Genomic DNA, 17,395 nt, shown 5'->3' with positions numbered 1-17,395 from the left:
TGGAAGTATCGTCATTTTTACAGTTAGAAGCTTTAAACTTATTTTTTAGGCTGCTGATTTGATATATAGGTAAATAAATATGACATTTGAAATTTGTAAAAGTTTTACCCTCAAGGTTGCAATGTAACAAAACGGAATAGGGGATGAAAGTTTGTATGGGAAGATGTTTTTTGTGAATATTTTGTAAGTTTAATATTTTTTGGCATTTTTTATAAGTTTAAGTAAAAAAAACAACAACAACATAATTCTCGAGCCGTAACCCAGAGGGGTAAGCAGAGACCCAGGACCTACATTTGGCGCGGTCCGGGCACACCTCTTTCTATGTTCTTCTACATACATCAAAGCATAGCACGTTGGTTAAATAAAATAATTAGCTCAAAAAAAATGCTACCCAAAATAGTATTTCACGCGGACGAAGTCGCGGGCACAGCTAGTACTCGAATAATTTACTGTACTAAAGTTATTTGTAAGAAAAATGGGAACTCATGGGTACAAGCTTATTGATAAATCAAACATCTGCCAAATGTATGAACATCGAACGTTTAGCCGCTGTTTACGCATTTATGTATTCAAATAACACTGTTTACAGAATAAACACAGAGTAGAATGGTGGCTGGCGATTGTTGACAGCCGCTGTATTTATAATGGCCCCGTCGCGTGCCCGAGTCCATCACTTTTGTTGTCAATATCACAAAGCATGCATTCTACGAGACAACAGTCGACGCTCAAGTGGCCAGTCCGGATTCGAGACTTCGAAATGAATCTGTGTGTAATCGCTTTCGTTATTAGTGCCGAGGAGATTCGAAAGTTAGATGAAAAAAACTTAATCGTTCTTTTTTATTCGAAGTTTTTCATGTAATTAAGGTTATTATTTCAAGATCTAAGCTTTCGTTCGCAGTTTTAGTAGTGACTATTATGATGGAAACTAGAGTTAAATGACATTTCTCTAAACAGCTAGCGCTAAAATTTTTAATTCATATAAGTCATTACAAATATTATTTAGTCAATATTTATGTACTTTATATGTTACTTTTTTTCTGAAAGTAAAGTGACGTAGCAAAAAGATTATTAACCTTTAAATATTTTTAACCACCTACACATAGAGTAGTGTTGAGTATAGTAAAGTTAATTAAATGATAAACAGTTTATAATATGGATGCAATTAGTTAATAAATAAACTAATACTAATCAAGATTCAAGAGGAGTGAATCGACGGTTACTACTTTATTGATTATCTCTGTCATAATGTAAGAAAAAAATAAACAAATTACACATCGGGGGTCAGGCGGTCAATCAATAATGATGATGCATTGACAAGCGACGGGCAAACCGATGAAAGTGTACACAAGTCGACACTTGATGCCGGAACAACTATTATGCTTACAAAAAGATGTGAGCATTTTATTCAATAAGAAATATTGACTCGACGCGAACACTCAACGAGCTTCAAATGTTATTCTTTTGTAAGAATATTGTTGAAATAATTTATGCAAAAACATAAACTGTAAAGAAACATCTGGTCCGATTCGAAACTTAGGATTGAAATCTAGTCTTACTAGCCAATGACTTTTTTGGTAATCGTGCACAATATATTATTGTCCGACTATCCTTAAAAAGGTCAGCTAGTAAAAGAGTCAAATAAATTACCTGTGTCAATTCTAAAAACCTATTAGATTTAGTGGTGAGGGATTTATTTTAAAACAAACATATTTAAAAAAGAATACTTATTAGTAGTATCGAGGATATTGTGACGAACGTTTTACCGAAATTTGGTAACTTTTCACAACATTACACAGTACATTATCACATATCATGACTAGTATATGAATATGCAACACTCATCTTTAAACTTTTACGATTGGTTATCGATACACAATCTCCAACATATTGATCATAACAGTAACGTGGCATACAGAAAGTCTGTATTTAAAGTGCTTGTATCTCATAGATTTACAGATAAATATATTAGCAAAGAAATGAATCGTCACAATTAGCAAAGACAAAAATGAATGACTAAATTTCAGTCTCGATGTAAAGACTCTTTGATCTGACTCTTTTACTCTTACAAGTCAGTCTGATACGATTAAAAAGTAATAATTGTGTTTCATGTGTTTTGTCTACGCTAGTGGGAATAATTTTATTTCTATATTTTATACTTCTCACGATGTTTGGGAGGCTCGTTCTATAAGTTGCGTGTTTGGAGATACTGAAGTAACCGTAATACGGGGAGTTGGCGCGCGGAGGCACGCAGCATCAAGTGACTCACGAGGGCAACGTGAGACCCGCGTGCACCGTCCTGTATTATCTAGATAATGCTGTTCTACTTTATGTGCATTACCTGCCAGCGGTATCTTTGTTTTTCAAACTTTCCTTTTCGATTAACAGACGAAATAGTTCCTTAATATAACGGGACACTCATAAATTGATACCTTAGCTTACCAGCAATCTACTTTTGGAATCAGTACGGATGATTAATCCGCAATCTTTACCGTACTATATAGTTAATGTTTAAAGGTTAAACCTAATAGATGTAGTATTAGGAAACAACATTAAACCATTTAAAATCGTAACACTTGCAAGACATTAGAGCCAATAATACGAGTAAGTTCATAAAGCACTTATTGGTTTACCTTGATTGTTGCGAAATATCGCAATCTCAACGGTATAATCTTTGTTTGTTATGTTCTGAAGCACGTTACGTAGCCTCAGAAATTATAAGACTTGTCTTCTAAGAAATAAAACTTGATTGTATCGAATTACAGCGGTCAAATTTCTATTATAGAAGAGTACTAATTCAGCTAATCTGCACATTTCCTTCTTTGAATTATATATTCCGTATTGTTTGCATTATATGCAACAAAAAAAGCATTCTAGTTTCATTGTTCATATTAGATCAAGTAGAGATTAGCAGCGTGTACAGGCCTCCCGAAAAACCGATGATCTGGTCAAGGTTGCGGGAGTATCCTGGATGCGGGTGGCACAGGCCGATCATCGTGGCTATCTTTGGGGGAGGCCTATGCCCAGCTGTGAGCGTTATGAGACCTATTAGATAGATAGTTAGAGATTAATCAATTAATACAGAGTAACGCAGATTTCAAGATGTGGTTCAAATTTCATTATTAAGGTTTAACTGTCACTTGTATTTTCGGCGATGTTAAGCTTAACAAAATGGGATCATCGATTTTTAACCATGGAAATCACAATGGGCTCCCTAATAGATAAATTCTAAAGTTTTACTAACGTCAAGAAGTCTTTTGGCCAAATAGCATGTCATTTTGTTATATCTAACAATGTTAAGCAATCTCGACTCGTAACTGTTTGAATCATGGAAATCACCACAAGTGGCGCTTGACCAACATTTTTCAAAATGTCGAATGTTTATTCAAATTCACCTTAAATCGTTGCGGTTAGATATGTACTTCCTATTTGGATCATTTGTATAACAATTTTCGTTATGTGCAACATTTTATGTGTAACATTTATTAAGTATCCTTAAAAATACACTTTGATGCGGGGTTAAATGATGGGACACTTCTTTACAACTTTAAAACTCTAACTTTAATGTACCTCTAACTGGCTAACTTTATTTGTTTCAGGTGCAATATAATGAACCCTTGCCTTTGACAATGGACAGCCGACTGTTTCAATTCATAAACTTGACCATAGGGCCCACTGGCCGTCAGTTGATTTCTTGTAAGTGTTCGCGGGGCCTTCGATTAACAACAAAGGCCAGCAAATAATTGAAGGCAGTGGCAAGCGATCATTTCGGCGTGATAATAGAGCAGAGCGAGGCGTAGGCGCTGGCCCCGCTCGTTCCAACCGGATCTAACTCCGTGATAAATCATGCCCGCAATGAACCGCACGCCGAGCCGGCGCGCGCTGACCGATGCCCGATGTCCATTGTCTGACAGCTTGTGACTTATTTTAAAACCGCGTGCTCGCTCTATTATGTATAAATACTTTCTTATTTTTTGGCCTCCGCGTAGTAATCATTCATATCATTTTCTTCACACATCTGAATTTATTCATAAGTGCATAGTAAGTTGTCTATCTGTCGGCATTACATCCGCCATACTATTGTACAATCATAAAACTTAAATAATTTAAAAACATCAAAATGACTAAACACTTCTTTGTTCTTATTGGTAATGCACGAATTTATTCTAGAATAAATTTGAAACTAACTAAACAACGTTTTAAAACTAAATATTAAAATTCAAGTTAAAAATAGTCAAATGACACCACTTTGTAGTAGGCACGTCGTCAAACAAACGCTGCGAATCAGTTGATATTCCGGTTTTATTTTAATACAGACAATCGAGTTCCTTGATTATATCTGAACTGACGCATGTCGTACAAACGGAACCGTACGATGGAGCCGACATACATTTTAAAACGAATGAATCGAGAACAAACATTAGGAACGATTACCATAACTCGGGATAATTTCGTCATGTTGTCATCGGTAACAAAATATACAATGGGTCGCGGCCGTGTGTCGAGAGACGCGTTGGTTGGGCGGCGCCGAGCGTCACGATATACTAAGATACCGCTAGCGCATGTGCGGTACATGCTACACACCGCACGTAGACGTGCGAATATTGTTTGAGAGCGTGGAACCGCCAGCCGCCGCCGCGCCACAATAAGAGCAGTGAGTGTATTCCTCGCGGCAACGTCTTGGTGCGTCGCCACGATGACCACAGTCGCCACAATCATTATTCAGATATCGGGATAATAAAATTTGTTTTTGGAACGAAGTTCCTTACCGCGCGTTGTGAAAGGGGGCTAGACGGAAAAAAATCATACGAAAAGTTGTCACGACACTTTTTGCTATAGTAAGTATGTTAACGACGAATGAGCGCTACTTCACCATGGCAACGACGTGACAGTATATAACGAAAATTCATAGAAATAAAATGTACTTCTTGTGAAGACTTAAGTTTTTTATTCATAGAATAAACATTGGTTCCTTCACTAATTAATAGAAAGGAACTTCGTTCCATCCAGGTGTCCCTTGACACCTCTCAAGTTTTTTTATACCTATTTGTACTTATTTACAATCTCAGCTTTGTCAAATGTACGATGATTTATACTCGAGCAAATTATTACCACCTTATATTGCACTAATGTATCAGTATGTAGAACTTTATTAGAAATATGGACAGTCCTCATAAAGTTTATAGAATTGGACAGCAGAGTGGCATGCCGCGCCCGCCGCGGCCACTGCACTCGCTTCGATTTCACTTTTATTAGCAATCCACTTAATTGGATACCACTGTTGCGGCTTTATTCATTTCGCAGATTCATCTCAACCGCTATTTGGGAAGCGAAGAATAACTATTCTTAGTACTTTTAATGTACACAGTTGTTCAACGCTAGTTTTAAATTCCAGACCACACCTAGTATTCATTTCTTCGACAGATCTTGATTTCAAGCTTCACTTCGGCGCACAGTTGATGTTTTTGTTCGCGTTGCGCATGGTTTAGGTGAGGCTCTAAATACAGCTCAGAAATAAAGAGAGATTTTGAAAGTCTATCATAGACATAGAAAATTTACAATGTGTTCGAAGCCTAAAGAAATTTGTAAAGAACTAAGCATGTTGACAATTATAGAACTGTACTTGGAAAAATCTATAGAAGTTATATACAGTTAAAGTGTGTAAACGCGAATTAAGAAAGTTGATCTCCAATTAATGGTATAAATTATAAAGATAGCAAGTCAAGCGGTTGTTAAAATAATTAATCAATTTACAGGTGTATTCCTTTTTCTTTAAATTAAATATTGAAATATATTTATGTGTTTATAAAAATAAATTAACTAAGATTATATTCTTAAATCTTAATTCCAAGTAAATCAATTAAAATCAACTAAATTTAAAAGAAAGTAGGTACATTCGTACATTTAAACAACAACTTAAACAAATTTGTTTTTAATATTTTTAATAATTAAAACCCAATAATTGCAAAATAACTTCCGCCATAAGATTTTAAAACTCGAAATATCACATTTACAACTGGAGCATAAAGTAACAAGCCATTTAATCTCGACCACGCGTTTTTAAAGAACATTTTAATCGCATTGTATTAAATTTATGAGTTTACCGTGAGTTTTCAGTGTCGAATAACATATACAAAAAAAAAAAAACATATCGTTATCTTTTCAAGGAGAATCAAGGGGATGACAATATTTAATTGTAACACTTGTTTTGTAGTAAAAACTTGGAAACGTGGACTGTTTTTTTCAACAAAAAGTCAATTGACTACAACTCGTCGCCAATCCGGCACCACTCTGCATCGCGATCTCCGCGGCATCTACTTGCCACTCCGTTAATCTTTATGAACAAATACAAATATGGAGACTATAAAATAAACTAGTTCATAGTTGGTGGTGAAATAAATTAATATCTATCTGCTACTGCACCGTTTCCGGCTATGACAAGCTGAAGGTCGTTTCGACTACTGGAAAAGTACGAGTCAAATTAAAATTTAATTTATACCTAAATTGTGTTCGTAATCCTACAATGACAACTAGATTAAAATACAATTGACTTTTTATTGTTCTTTATCTAGTCTAGTATAAAAAAAATGATATTGCTTAATCGTAAGATGTGTTTAAGATTAATGGAAGCTTCATTTCTATATGCGTTTGAAAGAAGAACAACGGAGTGAATTTGTAGTGCAACGAAAAGTGCACACCCAAAGGATGATTGGATTTAAGACGACACCGATGCTCTATTACATCGGCTATTTATTCTCCCGAGAGGTAAAACTTATTAATTGATCGATAGATTTTCCACGTGTGTTTCGTTTCGTTCAGAATTAAATAGAAAACCGTAATTATTGAAAAGATGATGTGGAAGACACATCGTCACATTTATGGAAATTATACATTACATACATATGTGCATTGAAAATAGCTTAACTAATTTAAAATAATTGAAACCTAGTGTAGCGAGCACGATCTGTCTGTTGCATACGGAATGTAGGTAGTAATTTAGTCATTTAATTTCCGCATCGAATTCTCAATGAAGGACATTCAACGTCGTTATCAAATTCGGCGTTCGTTTGGAATAACTTTATGTTTTTGTTGCATCCACACATACCTACGCTCTCGAGATACGAATAGAAAACCAAAACGAAACTGTTTATAAGATGTACGTCAATCATGACTTTCACTTGCACTCTATCATCGAATATTTCAACAAACCAGTTCTTAATTTGAAGTCTCGTTTGCACTCCGACTAGTTGTTGATGAACAACACTTATCTTATTATTAAAAAGCTATAAAAAGCTGAACTATTCTACAGACATTACACTAATTTATTTCCTAAATATAATATGAATACTACTTTGTCTGTTTATTTCGCACAAATTTAATTAAAATAAATTGTACCATTCTTAGAAGAAAACTGAAGTGTCTTTGTTGAATTTATCTTGTCATTTATTTTTTTACTTATCAATACATTTTATTATTTTCTATCCAAAGTTCTACTCCGATTACTACTCCACTTCTAATCCGATTTATTTTGAAAACAAAGCTTACCCCGTGACTGCATTCAATAAACAAAGCTTCTAGAGATGTTTATTCCATCCATATACCATTATTTTACTAAAAAGCGTGAGCTTACTTTTTTAAGATTTAACATAAAGATTTTACTTTATTATCATAAAAATAAAATAACAAAATTAATTGAGACAGAATTAAATAATGAAACAAAACAATATGAGACAACACTAAATTGCACATTATTTTAATATATGTTAAATATCTTGTTTAAAATGCAGTTTTACTACTTAGCTATCTAGAAAGAGTCATATAATTTCTAATAATCGCTTTCTTAAAATAAAATTTAACAAAGTTATAAACATAGATTTTATCAATATGAGTTTCTCAAAGCAGGTAGATATGAGTACTAAGGCTTTCACAAAATTTAACAGATTGAAAGCTTATAAAGATAATAGCTGCTTAAGGCTGAAATTTATAAAGCGCACCTCGACTATGCTGAGACTTACCATAGTTAAGTTTGCTTTGTTTGTAATCATGTGCTTAGCTTATACTGAGCAAATGCTTAGCAAAGTCAAAGTCACCAAAACCCTTGACTTACCGAATACTTGCATGATTTCGAAAAACGAGTTCGAAACTCACTCGAATTTACTTTTTTACATTGCTTAGTTAAAAATTTTATTGTTGGAACAAGCCATTAAGGAATCAGTCGGGATTTTTTTTAAAATGAAGTGTGATGTTAATTAACAATGTTTGTAATTTTTACGGAAACAAATAATGAGTAAATATTATGAAATCATTTGTTTTTTGCCAAAATCACATAATCACATAAGCATGTACCCAGTAAATCTAGCTCACAAAGGCTAAAATTCAAAATCTGAGATAACACAGAACAAGTACTCACATAAGTTATGTAAGTTAAGCAAAGCCTGAATAAAATCGAAGTGCGCTCTATAAATGTCAGTTTAAACTTCAGCGGTTTTAAAGACGACGTTCGTCGTCTTCTATTTGACAAAGAAAAACCCCAGTATATAATATTTCTCTGTGGGATTACAGTTTACTTTTGTGTTCAAATATATTCAGTCATCCCACTCATTAGCAAAAACAGAGCTAATAAATAATATTTTTAAACTAGAACGTCGAGTTTTTCCTTGTGTTATATGGATATGTTTTTTTCTTCAAAATTATCTTTGAAAAAAATATGTAAGAGCGATCATAATGTATTTTTTGTGAGCACTAAATATATAATCATCGTGGTCTATGAGGTATAAAATTAAAGAGAGAAAGGAAGAAGAACCTTACCTATCAGTTGTGATGTAATTACAAGTGCCTCTTCCTTATATTGATTTAGTGAACAAGCTACAGTAACTGGTTTATATTTATAGAATAATGTTCGGAGGCGTGTTCTTTCTTGGTTCTAATAAAACTCTCTAAGTGTTTTATTTTAGTTTCTGAGAGAAGCGATTTCATTTTGCTATAAACCTTTTTCATAAATAAATTTATAAGGAATATAAGTAACGCAACTCACTTATAACACTAGTGTAATATGCACTAGTGTAGTTCTACTGACCATAGTCTTTTTATAGGGGCCAACGAGTAGAGTATCGCCTAATGTTAATTGACCCAACGCCCATGGACGAACTTTTGTTGTATTGCTGGTTAGTATGAATTGAAAACATGAAAACTAAAAAAGGCTTTTGTTTTTTAGTGCTCAGTCTCTATCATCTGAGATTTCAGTTAATTCCACTGAACATGTAGTGTAACATAGAATGAATTAAGTCTTATTTTTATTAATGAAAGTTATTATTGACATCTATCCTAGTAATAGTAGTAGTCTAATTAAAATAATTTAATTTAAAACTAAAATAATATCATATAAAAAATATTGTATTTCGATTTATATGGAGTAAAATAATTATAGAGATAAAATAAGCCGGGTAACATCATTTTGTAGCTAGCCACTACATGGTGCATAAACCTTTGAACACATCTGACACAAATTCAACATTGGTTGGCGAGTTCTTGACGAATAGCTCGTAATGGTGATTTTCGATAATTGAGAAGAAATGTTACATACTTGTTCGGCTAAAAAGCGTTTCTCGCGTATCTACAAATAGCAAAGAAACATTTTTCGTAAAAATTACTAAGTATAAAATGTAGTTGTACCGAATACATGTTAATTTGTTGCGGAATCCGAGAGCAATAACCGACGACGGTGCTAGCGGTATTTGGCGGTTTCTTCGACTCTAATATTCGACAAAAACAACCCGCGAGGCGACATGTGTGCGTGTGCGCTTGTGTGTGCCGTGCGGACGTGCGAGTGACGACACAAGTGACCGAGATATGTTTGCATGTCAGCTCAAGTTTATTTTATCTTATTGAAGTTTAATATGCACAGATTAGTCACACTTCGGTCTTTAAGATCGTACAAAGTTTTCGGCTGGCATATGTAAATGAAACTCATTTTTTGTATCTTATAAATTATCCATTACCTACATATTATTTTAGTTTTATCTATATATTAAATTAAAATTATTTTAACAAAGCATAAAAGAAATTTAACAGAGGTACACCTTACCACAACAACATCCGTTGCACGTAGTGCTCGTCTAGCCCGGTGCAATACCACGACCAAACAGAAGATATGCGTGAAGTGTAAACAATTCCGTGCTTCGTAATGAGCTCGGTGCCGGAGGGCTTACTTTAGTCTCCTTTCCCATCCCACCATTTTCTGATAAGGAAAGGATGGGAAGGAGAAGTGAAGATGACACACTGCAAGGAATGTGTAATCTTCTAATATAGTATTATAGGCAATATACGTAAATTTGCTAACTGAACTCAAGTCAATTTCCTCTCGATATAAGTAATGGACACTGATGTACTCAGCTTTCTATAATTTAAATCAAAATCTACGTATCATGTATTAAAATAGTCACGTATTTGTATTCCTGCGAGAAATTGCCTTCATACTAATGGGTTTTGATAACACTGGATCTGCTAAAATATAAATTGAAATCTAAACAGCTAATAGTCACACAATATAGCATTAAGGTATTAAAGTTAAACACCCGTCTTTATTGATTCTAAAAAAATTGAGCCAAGTCCACCTTACATTGATAAAATGTTATTACAGTATTTTTGAGCACAGTTTACTGGTTAAAATAATATAGAAACAAAAGACTTTATTGACACAAATGACTAAGCACTAAAAATAGTGTAAAGTTTTCGATCAACAAAGAGCAATGAGGCTGTCGGTAAAGTTTCAGGGCCAAAGGTCAAACATAATGGTAGAGCAAGGACAAACACTTTCTGCGCAGGAGAGCCGAGAGCGTCGCGGTCGACTGAGCGCAAATCTTCCGCCTAGCGCCTCGACAACTACAAAGGGTCAAGGCACAATGCCGGTCATTTCGATTCGATTAGCAGGAAAGTCAATGTTTTAAAACGGTGAATTTGAAAGAAGTCGGTCATAAATATGTACAGTAAATCAAAACTTTAACTTTAAAATATAACCTCTTTCTCCACAAAATCTTAAATGTTTATCATCTAACTATTTAATCTTTAATTCCGAATCAGTTTAAAAAAAACAATTACATCCTTCTTCTTGTAAACTAAACACGAAATCATCGGAGCAATTCTGCAATCTACGTGGTAATTTTATTTTAATAATGATTTGACCTCAATATATTAGCGAGCTATAAAATGTTTTAGTATTACCGAACGATATAATATAATTAAAAGCTATTAAACATAGTTTATTACCAGCCTTAACAAATCCGAGTACGCATAAATGAAGCGACTAATCTTTTATTTACAACGTTCTATATTGACTTCTATCTGAAGAGAAAACATACAAAAAATATAAAACGTAATATTACTATGGTCCATTTTTGTTCCGAAACGAAAACTAAACGTTTTAATTTATATTTAAAAACAAAACATATTTCGTAGCGTAAGTATTATATGAAAATAATTAAATTTATTAAAAGCACTTCACTTCGGTCCATATCGATTCGACGTAAGATAAACACGTCAAGGTGAATTTGACATTACTTTTTATGTGCACAATTGGCACTGTTAATACAAAAATAATCACGTCACTTGAGCAAAAGTAAATGATTTTTTTATTTAAATCTTACCAATATTATAAATGCGAATGTTTGGATAGATGTATGGATGTTTATTAGAAGGTAACTCCAGAACTGCTGCATGGATCTCGTTAAAATTTGCATAGGTGTAAAATTTAGCCTGGAAGAACACATAGGCTACTAGTTAAGTTTTTTAAAATTCCGCGCGGATGAAGTCACGGCCAATAGCTAGTAGTAGTAGTATATACAATAAGATAATATCGAGTTAGTAGTAGAGTTATGTTCGTGATGTATGCACGAAACGGCACCATTGGAATTATCGTAATAAGTTTCGAAATAAGCAGTTTTGGTAACTCGTGTCTGAATATGGTTTAATTTTCTGGGCCAATAAATCACGTAGGTAAACTCTTTAAGGGAATTTGCAAACGACCCATTTGCTTATCGCATAAAATGATGGCTGTTTATGCTTTAATATTTTTAACACGGAGTCACTTATTATATCATAATGAATACAGTAAGTGCCGATGTTTTATTATTGCGGCTTGTCGCTTGAAGTTCAAAAGGCCTTGTAGTTTTTAATAATTTTCTATGTATAATTATAATTACTAGATCATTATTACAATCAGACCATAAAATATTTAACGGACAAAAATTATTTCAAGTCTTTAAAAAGTAAATAATTATATTATTTACTTTTAAAACTCTTAATACATATTATATACTCAGTGATTAATTATTTGTTAATTATATTTTCACGAACAGCCAATTTTAAGTAGTTTTCCACTCATTTTACTGGGTATTGAAATGGCAACATGTTTTTAATAAACAATTACATACTTATATTACAATGTAACATGTATTTCTCTTCCGTACATTTTTATAAATTAAATTGTAACTTTAAGATATTTTTATTTTAATACTTAAAAAAATATCTAAGTTCCGCTAAATTAATCTGCTAAACTTATTTTGGCAAACAGTAAGCACTTTATCGCTCCTTATAACTTTTTTTTAATTAAAAAAATAACCTGTTACATTTTAATTCCAATATTCATGAGAAATCCTACACAGAATTCAATGTACGAACAGCTTTATTGTTAGAAGAAAAGACATCAACGCGCACGTCACATTTCAAAAACAAAACGAACCGTAAAGAGAATTGACAAACAAAGCATTCAGCTAGAACCGTTTTTATACTGCAATAAAAAGTGATAAGATAATTTGTTGAACTGCCAAAAGCTAATCAGTTGCATCAATATTATGTACAACCTTCGCGTTAACAAGCATCTTGCCATTGTTATCAGTGACCCTGTGTAACATCCTTCTTTTCATCGTGTTACAAGATTAATCTCCCTAACAAACAAAAAGGTCGTTTACGGTAAGTTATGCTCATATAATAAGGACGGCATGGATATGCACGGTTGATAACGATAAGTATTCTTTACAGCCGCACCCAATATTGATCCTGAACCATTTTGCTTGTCTATCGGATTTTAATCAATCTATGGATCACACTAACACTCGAAAAATCGATACATGGCTTATTAGGCGATCAATCCATTTTGATCAATACCTACAAAGTAATTTAAATAGTCTAAGTTTCAGCCGTTAGCAAACTATTGGTTCATGTTTTGTCAACATAAGGAAAACACAATAATTGAACATCGAATAAGACACTCTTACGTTATCATCTTCATGTACTAGCGATAAAAATAGATGGTGTGAAAATGGTTGCTTAATACTAAATTTCTCTCTGTTTTAGCTTCGAGTACAAATGTAAAATGAAAAATTAATGTTGTCGATATGTGTTTGTTTAAAAAGTTTGTAATGTTTTATATTAACAAGTAATGTTGATTGTGAATATTTCCTTGCATACTAAATTATTTGTTTCTACGTGCACAGTTATCATTAACATCAGTGTGTAATATCTGTGTATTCGTACACAAGCTATTTTATTATACTACACATGATTTTAAGTAATTTATCATTTGGAACATTCAAATTAGGAACTATATTTACACTATTGTATAGATTGGTAATCCAATGATTATTTTAATTTTCATGTATTGTGCATTTCGTTTTTTTTAATTGATATGAATGTTACTAACAATTCTTTACACCAGGTATAAGTTTTGAAAAATACATTTTGGTTGTAAAACCGCAGCGAAAACAACTATTTTCTTTTTCAATCATTTTTTTTCTTACATGGCCTTAAAATGCTGTGATGAGGTTCTTTTAATGTCGAGACATTTCCTACAAAGGACTATATTTAAGGCACAGTTAAAATAATCCTGATGAAATACCAAAGTAACCGGCTATAAAATCATTTAATAAGCCGGTAATGGGAGATCAATACGAAATTGGAATGTATTCTCGTAGTGGTTAAAGATAATAAGAATGATTATCGTTCCATTCTAATGTATGTAAATATTATCAAACCAGCAAAAAACCTCTATATATTTTGCATACATTTTAGTTCGCTTAAATTCTTTTAACAAGATGTATCTATTTGTTATAGCCAAAATAAAATCAATAAAATAAAAAATTAAAGTTAGTCATCTAAAAGAAGCATATTATTAAGAATATATGGGTTAATAACTAAGTTCGCAAATCAATTAATACGTGGTTTTGAGTTTCCGTTGTAAGCCGTGTTAAATATACATAAATAAATGATATAGTTAATTTCCTCTAATAAGCATCGATTACTTTTGTCTTATTAATAAAGTAGAAGTTGAGTATAGTAGGTTCAGCTATGTATGCACACTTCCAAGAATTTCGTGTACATGTGGCAGCCACATTATAACTCTTCTAAAAAAGATTGCAGCACAACAAATGTAATTATTATTTCAAATATTTATCAATAACTGTATTTTTTTGGATTATAATACAAAAGCATAATCAAAAAAAATTTAATTATTAGTAACAGCTCACAAAACTTATTTTTATAAAAAATTAAAAGCAGAAACCATTTCAGAATAAAGATTATTCACTTAAGACCACAGTTTATATTTATATATTATATTAATATTATACTTGCTGTATATAGATTCAAATTGGAATTTGTCTACTTGTATTAGTCATTTACCAACACTGTGTGTGTGTGTGTGTGGGTTTGCCTATCGGCAACCTCTCATTCTAATCCTTTTAGTTGTCAAAAACATTACAGTGAAATTTTTAAAACTAAAAACTTACCTTAGCCAATGGAGATGCGATCCAAAATGTATGAGAAATCGGATAAGCACTTCAGTGAAATAAGCACGAGTTGTAGCACTTCGCGTCTACGTTAGAGAACAAGACTTGAATATAAAGTCTATCAACAGCCCGTTGTGTGCACAGCGGTGGAACTGTCGAACCCCAGGGTATAGCTGTAGGCAAGGGATGTGATGAAGTCGGGGAAGCTCCGGGGTGCAAGCCGAGGCTGCTCAGGTTGGTATCGGGTGCCGGCGGCGCGCGGGTGACGGTCCAGCGTCCGGCCGCACAACGCGCCTCGCAACGGTAAACTGGCCACCCGCCGCCCGCAGCCCTCCGCCCGCCGCCCGCGCCGACGCAGCCTCTCCCTCGCTCGTATGAGTGCCTCCAACCTCCCTCCAAACAAATAGTACCGTACGCCGCAATTCTGTCTCGGTAACTTTTATTATACTTTTATTAGTGTTGCCTCGGGCCCGCGTCTGTGTGTTCTATTCCACCAACACACGTATGCGCACGACGTGGCGTTTACATGTGGGTGTTCGGCTTGGTAAAGTACCTATGCGTGCTTTGATCTTACAATTCGGTATGCACGGCCGCGCCGCCACACCGCCAAGCCGCCGTGGCCGCACCGCCGCACGTAGCACCGAGCCTGTATTTTACTTCTATAATATCTAGTCAATAATTTTAGTTTGGTATTTGTGCAATAACATACGTCGAACTGCGCGCCATAAACCAAGCTAAAACCAGCACGGAACAGTTCTACGTGTGCCTTTTGTTTATAAATATTGCACTTCTTACTCCTACTACGTTTCCTTGTAAAGAGCATTTTGTCTCCAAAACATTTGAAAGCTTTTGCATAACACACTTTCATACAGAAGTTGAAAGAAATCACATAGACAGAAGAGAAAAAATAAAGAAATAAATCTAATTACAGTCTATGGACTTCCGAGAGCACTTTCACACTCAAGGCTATCCGGAAGATCTGGAATTCGCCGCTGAATTTTTCCACTGACAAACAATCATGATTACATTTCTTTGTTGTAATTGTAACAATACACAGTGTCTTAAGAATTTTTAGTATTTGTAAGAAGGTAAAAATGAGCGCATCTCTCTCTCTCTTTCTTTAATCATATGTGTCTTAAATTTTAATTATACAAAAGATCGTTTTCTTTCCTTTAGATTTCGAAGTATCAAATTAACATGCTGTTATCTAAGTAACATGAAAAATTTAATTTGTAATCTTAGGCCTTTTCATTTGTTTCTCTGTAATTATAACTGATATGAAATAAAGTCTCTACTCAAAGATACGTTCAATTAGCGATATCGTTATCGCTATGATTTATTCAATAATTAATTTTATAAGGACAAAATCTTTTTTTTATAGCCAATTTTCTTAGCAACCATAGATAACCTACCGAACAGAACATTGATTTGAAAATTCAAAACTATCATTATTTTTTAATTAAAAGGAAAATATATACTTTGCTATACATATTCTTTTATCAATATACGACTTACTTTCTAAATCCATTTTTTTTTAAATTACACATCCATACATAACCTTTTTTTCTATTTAATGGAATTAAATAGATGTCTCATAAATATTTATTAAATTTCTAGTTTTCAAATCCGCTTTTTAGGAAAATTTACTTCAAGCTGAAGTAACGCTAAGAATAATCCGACAGCACCAGTAAAAGAAAGTAACTGATGGCATAATACATATCGGTAAAGATGATTCATCATCCGTCAATGTTTGTCCACTATATCTTAATTAACTTTAATCAAATTGTTGGTCCATCTTCTGCGAAGCATATGAATACTGCGTCGTCCAGTACATGGGTGCCACTTATAATTTTGGCTTAATCAGCTGATGACAACGTCCTTGAAAGTTAATTTTACTGCGACCCAATGTCTGAGTGACCGTATAACAAAATGAAATTCCGATTCAGCCAGTAATGATTCGACGTTGAAAAGTGTAAGTGAAACGTCAGTGCCTTTACTGCAAACACCAACATACTTAATATCTTGCACTGATGACTTTTATCAGGCTCTATTTATTATTTATATTTGAAGTCATAATTGAAGCCTTTGCAGATGTTAGCCAAACTTTTACGGATGTCAACACCATTTTTATACCAATTTCTTATACGGGCATTGCAGCATGTAATAGCCATGTACCATATTCGTCTTATTATTAATGGTAGATATAAAATAAAATGCGTCTGCCAATTTATCAACAGCCGTACATTAATCATATTAACTTTCGTATGCCAAATACGAGGGCACCAGTTGCTTTTAGTGTATAACATCCATCAGTATAGTACGTGGTTTATATTTTATATATAACATTTGTTTGAAATAGATTGCATTATTTTAATTACAAAAATATTACGACCATACAGTGTCAATATATCAGACAGAAAAGCTATCACTTGGAACTTTTCGAAAAAAAAAAGAGGAAAGACAATAAAACCGAAACTAATACGTTGCATCTAATAAGTATTAACCATGTTTTTAATCCCACTATTTTATGGGCCCGAACTTGAATTATTTCAAAGAGATTAGTCCTGTTGGTTTGAATTTCAGTGTTACACGCTACTAATAAATTAAAACTTTATAAA

General features: G+C 33.4%; 1 protein-coding gene across 2 annotated transcripts in view; it reads right to left on the bottom strand.

The window, feature by feature from the left end:
• The window catches only part of LOC106712459 (zinc-responsive transcriptional regulator ZAP1), a 51,067-nt gene extending 36,001 nt beyond the window's left edge, over positions 1 to 15,066 (bottom strand). For both annotated transcript variants that reach the window (XM_045685740.1, XM_045685744.1), the window contains exon 1: positions 14,778 to 15,066. The gene's annotated coding sequence lies outside the window, so the exon portion shown is untranslated. The remainder of the gene's footprint in view (positions 1 to 14,777) is intronic.
• Positions 15,067 to 17,395: the final 2,329 nt, after the last annotated feature.

The sequence above is a fragment of the Papilio machaon genome, chromosome 3 (genome assembly GCF_912999745.1).
Source record: "Papilio machaon chromosome 3, ilPapMach1.1, whole genome shotgun sequence".
Taxonomy (NCBI): domain Eukaryota; kingdom Metazoa; phylum Arthropoda; class Insecta; order Lepidoptera; family Papilionidae; genus Papilio; species Papilio machaon.
The sequence above is the reverse complement of the archived record's forward strand: the minus strand, read 5'-3'. Positions and strand labels throughout refer to the sequence as shown.